This window comes from Crocodylus porosus, unplaced genomic scaffold (assembly GCF_001723895.1).
Source record: "Crocodylus porosus isolate Cpor-Errol unplaced genomic scaffold, CroPor_comp1, whole genome shotgun sequence".
Classification (NCBI taxonomy): domain Eukaryota; kingdom Metazoa; phylum Chordata; order Crocodylia; family Crocodylidae; genus Crocodylus; species Crocodylus porosus.
Window position 1 is genome coordinate 27,965,947 of NW_017728910.1, and position 12,284 is coordinate 27,978,230.

The window sequence follows — 12,284 nt, forward strand, 5'->3', positions numbered from 1 at the left end:
GAGAAGACTGCACTTAAATTGAGAGCTGGACATCCAGGTCTGCAGGCCATCAGCGCAGAAGCTGCATTTATAACAAAACTCCAGCTACGGCAACTCTAAAGAGAGCCAGAGCATAATATAAAAGCCAAAAACCAAGCTAAAGTACTCGTGCAGCCTCCGTTATTACAAAACCTGAGCACCTCGGTCATTAACACGCGTACCGCTGCCTGAGCCCAGTGACGTCAGCGTAACACTACCTTCATTTTACAGATGGGAAACCGAGGCAGAGAGGAACTGTACAACTGGGCCAGGCTGTACAGGCTGACTGCAGCAGAGCAGCACCCCCCACCACGGGACCATTTTTGCTCTCTAGGGTCCAAACAGAGCACATGCACCTCCTCATGCAGTGCAAAGCTACTTCACTGGTGCAATGCCCCTCAGCCTCCAGCCGGATCTCGGAGATCCTGCCGGACCTGGAAGAGGCTCTGCGGTACAAAGTCAAATGTTTCATCTGCGCTCACAACAGAACAGACCAAAAACAAGAAGCCTTGCAGCACTGCCAGGGCCCTTCTCAGCAGAAACGAGGTCTGCACCGCACCCTCCCTGCCACACTAATGAAACCATTCAACGCACGCGCACGTGGCGTGCTGCCAAGTGTGCCAGGTAGCATGCACCATGGCTTATGTCATATATTTGATAAAGATATTTCAGTCTCAGGCCTATTTATAAACCTTTCCTACGAAAGGAAAAGAAAGTGAGGCTTATCAGCAATTACTGCCGGAGCCTGCAGCTGCTGCCTTTGCAGCACTCTGGCGGGAACTCGCAGGCCAGGCACATGCAGAATAGGGGACATTAAATTAAATACAACCCTTCCCCAAGTGTAGTGGAGGACTGTCCAGTCCTGGGCCCTGCACGTCAAGAAGAATGCAGACTGACTGAAAGGAGTCCAGCAGAGAGCAACAAAACTGATTTGAGGCCTGGGAAGCAAGACTGGTGAGGCCAGACTGAAAGAACGAGGGTTATTTAGTCTGGAGAAGAGAAGCCTGAGGGGGGTTCAATCACAGTCTTCAACTACCTGAATATCACAGAGAGGATGAAGATGGGCTTTTCTCTGCGACCACACAGGGCAGGACTAGGAGCAACGGCCTCAAGCTGCAGCAAGGGCATTTACTCCAGTCTAAGATGAGGGGTTTTCCCCCATTTATCCTGGGGAAGAGGGGGAGCGGAGGCAGAGAGGGAATGGCGGCCTGCGGCTGAGGAGGGGGCAGGCTGCCTGACCTCCCCACCTGCTCCCCTGCAGTGGTGGGGGGGAAAACTAAAGAAAATCCTCCAATCATTAGATTCTGTGCACGGGGGCTTTTCATCTTTGGAAGTTATACGTCCTACTTCCATTTTACAATAGGCAGCAGTTTAATTCTAACACGCATAACGTACTACTATGCACACAAAAAATGCTTTTCAGTCTTTCCTGGAAGACTGTTTCTAGCATCCCATTTTTGTTAGATGCTCCAAAGTAAATAGAGGGCTAGCGGGAATCTCACAGATAACATCAGAAATGGGGAAATACAACTGCCAGCAATTTAGGACCGCCACTCCTAAGTCTCCAGGTTGTCTTCAGTCAATAGACATTGATTGGTACAAAATCATCCACATAATGCATTATAAACATTTGGTTAAGACATACAAATGCTAAGAAGTGTTGAAGTTTAAAGTCTACAAGCTGAATTTTGAAAGGAGCCAAGGTAATAATTTGTAACCGCAAACAAAGCTTAACACTTTAGTCAACTAATCAACCCTTCAACAATAAGAATGACGTAATGGTTTAATGAATACATGGAAATTTTACAAGTACACCAGTTGTTTGAACAAAGCCCTCTACTCAATACCTATTTTATCACTTCCCATCTTGGGCTTTCGGTTATAATACCAGCTTTTGTTTCTGTGTTTAGGCTTTAGGAAGACCATTGTATCCAACATACTCTGAAGTTAAATTGTATTTACATTTGTAAAGCAAATTCTTCATATAATTATGCTTTTTTACAGGCTGCAATAGAGATTGTGATGTTTATATTAAAATACAGGTCACATTTAGTAATGATAAATGCTTTGTCCTGTATTAGATTCAAAACTATGATCACAATAATGAGCAGCATTATAGCTAATGCTAGAATGCAAAACCAGCTCCCACGGGATCTGCCTACTTACCTGCATTTTCCAATAACATAGCTATAAAAACAATTAATTATAATAACTACCTGCTGACATGTTAGAAAATCAGCCTAGCAAAGATCTTGAGCTACTTCAATTCCATGTAGCCCAGCATCTACACCAAGGGTAGGCAAACTGCAACCCATGGGCTGGATACGGCCCGCCAGGCCAATCTATCCAGCCTGAGGGGCCCCTAAAAAATTTAGAAAATGATTACTTATCTGCCCTGGCTGCCTGTCAAGCAGCACTCGATGGCTTGCCAGAACTCTGTAAGCAGCCCTCGGCCCAAAATAACTGCCCATCCCAATCTACACTCCTTAGAAACTCCAGTTTCTTTTTATTTTAAATGATTTATGATTTTAAATGATTCTCTTATTTTATTGGGTATGAATATCAATACAAATAGATGACTGGAAAACCAAGAGCTCAGACAAGGAATTTCTCAAGTCTCATCCCATGTGCTCAGAGACACAGGGCATGCGTAGCCTTTCCTATGCCTCTGTACCCTATTACACCCGGAGCCCAAAGGTCGGACAATCCCAAAGCAGCTTTCTGCTGCCGCACGCTGATAACCAGAAGAGAGCTCAGAGCAGACCTCATTTTGCATGTTTTCTCCCATGAGGAGGGGAAGCAACATTCTGGGCCACTCTGATTAAAATTCATTTACATTTTGGTTACAGACATAATGAGACGTTTCTGTCCTTGGGGTAACGCAAGAGGGGAATGGTGCTATTCTTCCTAAGGCCCAAGGCAGGAGTCACCACAGCTATCAAGCTGGCATACATACACAAGAGGAGATAAAGACGACCTCAAGCATACCCAACTCTTCCGCACCACTGAACCACATCCAGAGCTAGGCCGGGGGCAGGGACGCGGCATGCCTCTCCATACGAGCAGCAGTGCAGAAGTGGTAGGCTTGCCCCCACCCAGCACCAGAGCTGTAAGCACCGCAGGTGGGCCCAGGGCCTGAAGACCTGGACCAGCTTCATGGTTCACAGGGGCAGGAAGATGTCTCTTCATGCCAGCGTTTCGGTCCAAATCTGAAGAGGGTTCTGGCCGAGGGGACTGCCGAGCTCTGGAGCTCGTTAAGCGCCGAGAACAAACGGGCAGGAAAGGGGAAAGGGAGGTGGCAAGCCACCTACAGAGAGCAGACGCTGGGGAATCTGAAGCAAAAGACTGCTGCCTCCCATGCAGTGAGGTAGCTGTTTTACCTACCTTTTATGGAAATATACTGTTGATTTATTATTATTGTCTCCCGCCATGTAAAAATGCTCATTTTTTCCACTGTAGGAAACTATCTGCTTTATTAGAAGGTGTACCATTTGCAAAAGAGGAAGCCTGGCTAGTTGAGGGCCCCCAGGAAAAAGAAGTTGTTTTTCTAGGTTTCTGGGCAGGAGTTCAATCTGATGGAATAGGGTAATTTCAAAAGGAGCCCTTCTGAACCTGGCCATCGCTGCTGCCAGCACCACCTGTGTTGCTCTCTCTCTACGGCATGGGGAGTGTGGCAAAGTAAATGTCATAAGATCAGTGCTAACCTTTGAAATCCACAGACGAATTCCTAACTATGCATTAAAGACAGTACTTCTCTTAACCTCCTTGAGACAAATAACAAAAGAAACAGGACAGTTACTTGGCATTTGGAGCACATAGGCTCTGCCTGCTTTGCCAAGAGAGCCTTGCAAGCTTAAGTCAGTATTTCAGTTCTCATCTAAATGGGCACACTTACATAGCTAAAATCAGTAGGGGGATATTTTTCCCCTCTATCTGCTAACATACTACAGACAAACACAGCAAATCCATGCATCCATAACTTTGAACTATAAAACAGCTTTGTCCCATTCTGACTAAATTTTCACAAAACGAACCAAGTGCAAGTGCATAGCTTCAGCTCCGAGTTGTCCAATTTCAACACTGCTGAAGCAAGATCCATGGGGGGAAAGATTCCTGAAATCTCTCTAAACTATAGCAATTGTCATTTTGGGGAATCCACACAACTAATGAACTCTCCGAATCTTTAACGAGCTGCTAAAATCCATTTTGGATGCAGTCTGCTGAAGGTAGGAGTCACCTTGGCATGGTACAGATCTGTGACAACCTGCTGAAGCCAAGCAACAAATGACCTGACAAGGAGGTTAAAAGTTGTAAAAGGACAAAAAAACACTTTATTGTGGGGGCTGTTTTCATCATCTCTAGCTGTGGTGAGCTGCTGGAAGAGTCTGGGGCAGCAAGGGAAAGCCCTGCTTTCCTGGATGGGTGGTCTGCCAGATTCCCAAAGGAAGGGTAAGCTAGTGAGGCGCGCTGCATTCGGGGTGCTCTGTCCTGCCCCATGCTGTACCTTTGAAAGTATAGCAAAGAACAGCTTGTTCAGAAACCCTGTGCCAAAAGCTCATGTCCAGAAACTAGGACAAATCCTGTTAGTCTCAAAGATTACTTGAGAAAAATATTAAGGTGAACAATGCTTATCATATTCATTTATAATTTTAATATTAAACACCTTAGCGAAGGGGCCAGCTTGAACTAACATGCGACTAGAATCAGCCACAGAACTGAGAAGTCTTCCGACTTGCTGAGTATTGGACCTGTCAATAAAAAGTGGGAGAGACGAGAATAGATTATATAAGTTCTGTTTTATGATCTTTTAGACCGGGGGTGCTTGCCCCCCTCCTGTCTGCAGCTCAGAGCTAGCCCCCAATACAATGTCTCATCGGGAGCCTTGAGGGTTGTGGCCCTGCATGCTAGTAATCAGGTGTGTAGCACCCAAGGGCCCCAATCCTAGCATGCAGGGTCTGGGGGCCCGATCGCAGAGCACAGGGGGCAGCCAAAGCCACGTGGGGCCTGCTCCAGACATGCAGGCCCACTCCTGGCACGCAGGGTCCAATCCAGCTTGTAGGTAGACTGGCGCCACACCACTCATCTGGCCTGCTGAGCCAAAAAGTTGAGGACTGCTGTTTGAGACAAAACTAGGGACAGGACTGGCATGGTATATTTTTACATGGACAATAGGAAACAGAGATTTGCTAAAAGGTTTGTTTAAAAGGATGCTTGAAGACAGCGGCTATAATTATGTTAGCCTTTGTCTTCAATATATAATTCCATTTTACTTAAAGGAAAATAATACTAGCGGTTCAAAATGCTGTTCTCTAGTACTAGTTGCCCTGCACCCATCACTAAATTATGCAAGTGCATTTCAGTAGCTCTATAATTAACACAACCTACGTTGTTTGCTTTAGGGTAGGCAAGCCGGTCAATTGACTGGTCAAATACTATCAACTGACTGCATATTTTTAACCAGTCAAAGATTATAGCAATTTTACAAAAAAAAAACAAACCCTACATTTTTTGTAGTTTTCTTGACAGAAATGTTTTACTCTTTCTTGACACATTTCTTAATGGAAAAATTTGTGCTTTTCCTGTGTATTATCTGAACCTATTGGCAATTTTTTAACAATTTTTGACCAATATTTGACTAGTCAATTGACTGAACTTTATCTGACTGGTCAAATACCCAACCCCAGTTTGCCTGCTACATGATAAAAGAATATACACCACACAACTTAGTCAAAAAGATGTTTACAGTAATAATCAGAACATCGCCAAATAATAAACCTGAAGAAGCAAGGCATTTCCAAGAGAAAGTTTAAATTCAGCGGGACTGACAAAAACAAAAGATTTTAATCCACGAGATGTTAACTGTGCGGTAATCTAATAACACGGCGCAGTAGCATGCTGGGCAAAATCAGTGCTAATACACTACTGCAATGTTAGGCTACTGCACAGTTAGCATCCAAAAAAATCCGTGAGCCAGTACTACTGCACAGTAGGGCAAGTTACTAAGCATTGATTTAGTACTAGGTTATCCACATACTAAACTTAATGCACAGTAACTACAGCCCATTAATGAACATGCAGATGCACCCGATGTGCCACAGCCACTCAAGGCCAGGAGGTTAAGCAATCCTCGGCCTCCAGAGGAAAGGCTTTAGTACACTATTCAACACACCCCTCTTCCAGAGGCAAATGTAAGCAAAAGCTTTTCCAGAATAAGCACCGAGCAGCAAGCACCCTACCACTGTCAAACAGCACAGACAAACGAGACGTGATGGCTTACCAGCATCCTGGCTGACAGCACAAGCAGGGAGATCATCCCAACACTGAAGAACCTGGCAATCTCAGCCCCTTTCCGAAACAAGCCAAAAAAAGTGCACACACTCTCCAAACACTTGAGCAGCCAAGGAGCCAGGAACATATGCTGAGAACCACAGTCACTGAGGCAACAAAGGACACAGGTCAAGCGGCACCTTAGAGACTAACTGCAGCTTGGGTGTCCCTTCAAGAAAATGCCACTTTACCTGTAATCAGTCATCTACTGCCTGGTGACCTCTATGCAGACGGACCGAGATCTTACTCAGCATTTTTGTTACTCCGAGAAATCATTAATAAGAATTTGGATTTTTTTGACAAAAAGAGAGAAACCAAGACCATTAGTCCCTCTAGTGGGCTTCCACAAGCAAACTGTGCCTATCGCAGGAGGCTGAGATTTATCATTGCATAAGACAGGGTCAGAGCGTTGTTGCAGACGTGACGGCCCACGAAACATGCAAAAAGCCACTCTGTTCAGTAATATCTTCTACTGGACAAATGGGATCTCTCTCCTAATCATCCAGCTGGTCCAGAAAAACAAAGGAAAGCCTGGGTAACCAGCATAACAGTGGCAATTGTCAGCATACAAAGGAGAATGCTTGCCAGTGATCTGTTCAGCTCTTCCACCAATCTTGTGTTGTGATGAATGGACAAACAACCTGGAGAGCAAACAACTTCGGTAAGCAAGATGGACTGATTTAAAATCAGCGAGCAAAACGCCCATGCTAAAAGTTTCCGAGATACATTAAAAGGGGAAAACAGCAAAGATGATGCCATGCTGGGCATTTTCTACAGACCACCAAACCAGGAGGAGGGCGGACAAGGCCTTCTTTAAAAATGGGAAGTATCTGAGTGACAGGACCTGGTGCTTATGGAGAACTTGAATTACCATGATATCCGCTGGGAGGGTGACAAAGCCATGTGCACACGGTCCAGCATGTTTCTGGACTGGCTGGGGGACAACTTTTGATACAGATAGTGGAGAAAGCAATGTGGGAAGGGGGAGATGACACTCTTACTTTCCAGTTTGCTGCTTTCAAACAGAGAGGAACTGGCTGAGAATCTGAAGGTGGAAAGCAACCTGGGCAACTGTGACCATGAAATGATGGGTTTAGCATCCTCAGGAACACAAGAAAGGAAAACAGAAAAATAAAAGCACTGGACTGTCAAGTCTGCTTTTCTCAACACTAAGAAGAGACAGGCTAGATTGCCCCCAACCACAAGTCTAAGGGGTACAAGAATGCAGAAGAGCTGGTCATTTTTTGACACCCCTGTTCTAATTCACCCCAGGGCCCAGGACAGATGCAGACCGCAGAGCTCTTGTGCTGCCCAGGCTGCTCGTGTACTGTGGCCACTGTCAAAAATCCAGTTACCATTTCGGGCAGATACAGCTGGATTTGAATTCAACTGAAGAGACAGAAATTGCTTGCCACCCATTTTCAAGGGTAGTGCCACTGATGCTGGTGTTTGCCACAGATATCTCGCTGACTGATAGCTGGCCTGATAAATCACCATGGCCAATCTTCCAGGCGAGGCCAGCTTCGAAGGTCAGTACAACACTGTTCCATTTCAGACAGGAGGGTGGGCAACAACCCGGGACTTCTGGTCTCGGCAAGGGTTGTGTTTTTTGAAGAGCATGCTGCGGACCTCAGAACTGAACTGCAGCTTTCAACAAAGCGAGCCTGTTCGGGCCTGACAGCCTCTCCAGCACCGTAGAAAAACGGCCTTTCATTGAGCACTCCACAAAAACAGTTCCATACAGGCCTGTTGCACTTTCTGTGTCCTCTTGGAAAGGAAAAGGCAGATGGAGCATCTACGAAGGATGTGCTCCGCTCGGAGGAACGTGGTACCTTAAGTACCCATCTTGTAGCAGGGCAGCCACAGAAAAACACAGCCAGTTCTGAACCCCAAGACCTTTGATGAAGGTATCTCAGCTTCCAGAAAGAGGGAAGTCTTTCACACTAAAAGCTGTGTCCTAAAAAAGCCAGTGACCTTAAAATAATAACTGTAATTTTTTTAAGTACTAGTTAGTTTCTCTCACACATGGAAATCACACAGACTGAGAAAGGTTTTATCAGGCAGCAACAGGCATTAAGGAACCAAAAGATAATCAAGTCTATCCTGTCCTTTATGGGTCACCCCATATCACCCCTGCAAACACTGAAGGCTGAAAGACTCTGACTTTCCTTGCAGGAGATGTACATGCACCAGAAGAAGAGTAAGTGCAACTAACTTTGCCAATGGTTTGCTAAGCTTGCCCTGCCTACCCACTCCCCTAGATTCCACAAAAGCCACATGTGTTATAAAGCATCTGAACATAAAACTGTAACAAACTGCTGTTTCATGGCAAGATTTAATGATGCAAACAAACAAAAAAAATATCACAGAATAATTTTTCCAAGAGAAAATGAGCATTTGTGCCAGTGTTAACTCATATCATGGAACGGCCACTGCTCAGTTGCAATTTTTGGCCCTGGCAGTCGGTTAAACCAGCAGTAAGGTCTCTCTGCCTTACAGAGATGGTGTTTGCCAACAAGGAGTTATACTGCTATAACTAAGCCACTAGAGTTGAAGGGATCTGTATCCAAATGAAGACACAGTTAATTACACCGGGTACCTTGTGCTGGAAAAGCTACTCCTAAACAGCAAGGAGAAAAAGCTGCCCTTGTTTAAGGAAGCTTTACATTGCCACAGCAACACTTACACTAGTGTTTTGCTGGCACAGGGTTTTCTTTAAATAATCCTATGCAAAAGCAGTACTGATCCAAAGCACTGTGCCTTTGACAAAGAGTCCCTCAGGGCAAGGCCTGCACTTAGAAGAGCAAGGCCATCCAAAGGGTTATGTTACATTATATGTTATGTATATATGCCTATCATAGTCCATGACAAAGGATGACTACCAAGGCATCTACGCAGCATGTTTCTGCCCAGCTAAAACATCACTATAAAATGACAGTAAGGTACTGTAACCATACCTGTGCTGTCTTCACAACAGAAAGTGCAGTTTGGACTCCAGACTTACTTTTTTGCATAGTGTTAAGAAAAAAAAAATTAACCTGCAGATGATGTGAATGTTGAAAAGCTTTTTAAACAGTAGTTTACTGTGTTCTTAAGATTTTTTATTATTCTTAGACTAAACCCCCAGCACACAAATTTAAAAAATCATCATTATTCTCCAAACAGCACAAGCTGCCTATGGTCAAAACTGCGGTAGTTTAAACCAGTACTTTAACGCAGAGTGGTCAAAACCCTGCTTCAAAGGGGAGTCCCTGCCATTGCCCCTCAGCGTCCTGCAAAAACCAGCTCCTCCCGTTTCAGGAAGACCAACGCTCGCAAACAAAAATGTCCCGGGTCCCCTGAAATGCATCCCACCAACCCATCAGCCATAAAAACTACCCAGCTTCCCACGAATGCTGCCCCTCTGGTGGAACTAACACATGCTGCATGTCCACTCATTACTCTTTATTAGGAAACAAAATATGCCCTACACCCCATGGATACTGCCCTTCCTGAAAAGGACACCCCTTCCCCATGTGTTATGTTCCTTTGTAGAGGGAAATGCAAATGAAGGGAGAGCATCTTGCACCTTGTAACAAGGGATAAATTTGCACATGCGAGTAAAGTCCCGTGCCAAGGGGGTGCCCCTATATCCCAGCTGGATTGTCCCCTCCCAGAGAGGGCAGGCTCCCACTCCAGCAATGCACGCCCTCTTGAAACGGTGCACCCCAACAACAAGATGTGTCCCATGGTCCCTGCAACTGCCCTCTCCCACAAGCAGACACAAAAATTATGCTGCTTCCCAGAAAGTAACTGAGGAGCACTAGCCCCACACAAATACTGACAGAAGTACTGTCACAAATACTGCCTTCTCATCACAGCCACTTGCTGGGCAAGCAGATTTATCTCCATGTACTCTCTCAGCCACACAACTGCCTGCACTAATGCTGGAGCAGCACTTTCCTTCTATCAGCTACGGGCAAACCTAGCCAAGAGAAAAGGGACTGCAACAGAGAAAGGGGACTGTACCTTCCCAAATCCTTCCAGTGAGCCACAGGCTGAATACAAGCTGTACAGTTCAACCTCCAAGGTCCCAATATTCCTGTGTGGCTGAGTCAGGCTAAGCCCAATTCTCTCCCCTCATCTCTGGACAGACTAAATCTAGCGTGCTCATCTGCTGCTGCTGGCAGATGTGACCATGCCTGCTGAACTTGGCATGAGGTCCTGCCTCAGAGCTAGTCGCTCTGTAAGACCCACTTACCTGCACTTCTTCCTAAGAGATGCTTTGATTAGGGCTGCCAGGCACCCAGCCCACAGGGCCTCTTGCCACAGCTGCCAGAACCACCGATTAACACCGCTACTCCTAGAGGTAGGTGCCTTCTCACCCTGCCTTTTCCTGCCACCAAATCTTCTGTTTTCAAAGGAACCTTCTTTCCAATGTGACATTAGAAATAGTCAAAATCACAGCATTTAAGATGTGAACCATGACACACAGCCAACACATTTCAAAGTGCCAAAGGCAGCAAATTGCTTTTCCGATCCAGTGGCAAGAGTTCCAGCTCCTGCTGTTTTGGCAACTGTTTGTTTATAGGAAATGTCACTTTCCAACCACACCTTTCACTCAGGTTCCATAAAAATGCTCTAATTCTCTTAGGTTTCATGCATTGGTGATCTTGTATTTAACTGGTTAACCATTCTTGGTTTCTGCAGCATGTCTCCCTAAGATGGAAAGGCCATGCATATGAATTTTAATAAGTTATTAATTCTTCTGGACAAGACTTTTCAATGGAATGAGAGCATGTGATGGATTGTACGCTGCTATTACCAGCCTTCTGACTTTCCTCGTTCCCTGAAGCTGGTACAATGGCCATATTCTGCGCAAAACAGAACATGTACAGAGTCAGACCCCATCGGCACCAGGAACAGCAGACCTTCAAGGAAAACCTAGTTCCGCAAAAAATGGTACTCGTGACTTGACATGGCCTATTTGCTTTTTGGGACAGGAACAGCCTGTTCTGTATTCACACAGTGCCTAGCACAGTGCTATCCTGGATCATGCCCGGAGAGCTGAGGCACTATGACAGTGCTAACAAACCTGCTCTGCTCTGAGCCAAGTGCTGGCACCCAGCCCACACACGGCAGGGAAGCACCGTGTAAAGGGGTTCTCTGTCCAGACTCTACTACTCCCACTTTTTTTGTCTACCACAGACAATTTTGTGATCAGAACCTCTAACCCTACTACACTAGCCAAATTCCTACATGGATAATTACATTCCACCGTCTTAACACTTCCCCAGCAACTGAATACTAAAAGATCCCCCCTCCCTGATCCACCATGTGCCACACACAGGCCACCTGCCCCTTGCCATTTGTGGCGTTCATGCCAGCCCTGACTTATCTAAAAGCACTCTCTACATAAACAGGAGGCAGCATGCCCCAGCGGGCATGGAAGTGAACTGAGAGACACTCCCCATTCCCAGCTTGACCAAATGCTGTGTGGATCTTCAGCAAACCATTTAACTGCTGTATCTCAGCTTCTCTATCTACAACGCAGATAACAGGACTCCAGAAGCAAAGTACTGCCATCTCACTATTGCACTCGCCACTGCTATACGCTATTGAATAGCTCCAGCACTCCTCCCCATAAGCAATTACACCAATATTATTTCATAGTTTCATAGTTTCTAGGGTCGGAAGGTACCTGAGCAGATCATCGAGTCCGACCCCCTGCCATGGCAGGAAAGAGTACTGGGGTCAAACGACCCCAGCAAGGTGTTCATCTAAACTCCTCTTAAACAATCCCAGGGTAGGAGCCAGCACCACTTCTCTTGGAAGCTGGTTCCAGCTCCTAGCCGCCCTGACCGTGAAGTCGCACCTCCTGATGTCTAGCCTGAATCTACCCTCTGCCAGCTTGTGACCGCTATTCCTGGTCACTCCTGGCGGTGCTCGGGGGAACAGGG

The 12,284-nt window shown here is 45.9% G+C and overlaps 1 protein-coding gene across 2 annotated transcripts in view; it reads right to left on the minus strand.

Annotated features, from left to right (window-relative positions):
* ATP13A3 (ATPase 13A3) overlaps window positions 1-12,284 on the minus strand; it is an 88,761-nt gene that overhangs the window by 73,690 nt on the left and 2,787 nt on the right. The window lies entirely within an intron of this gene.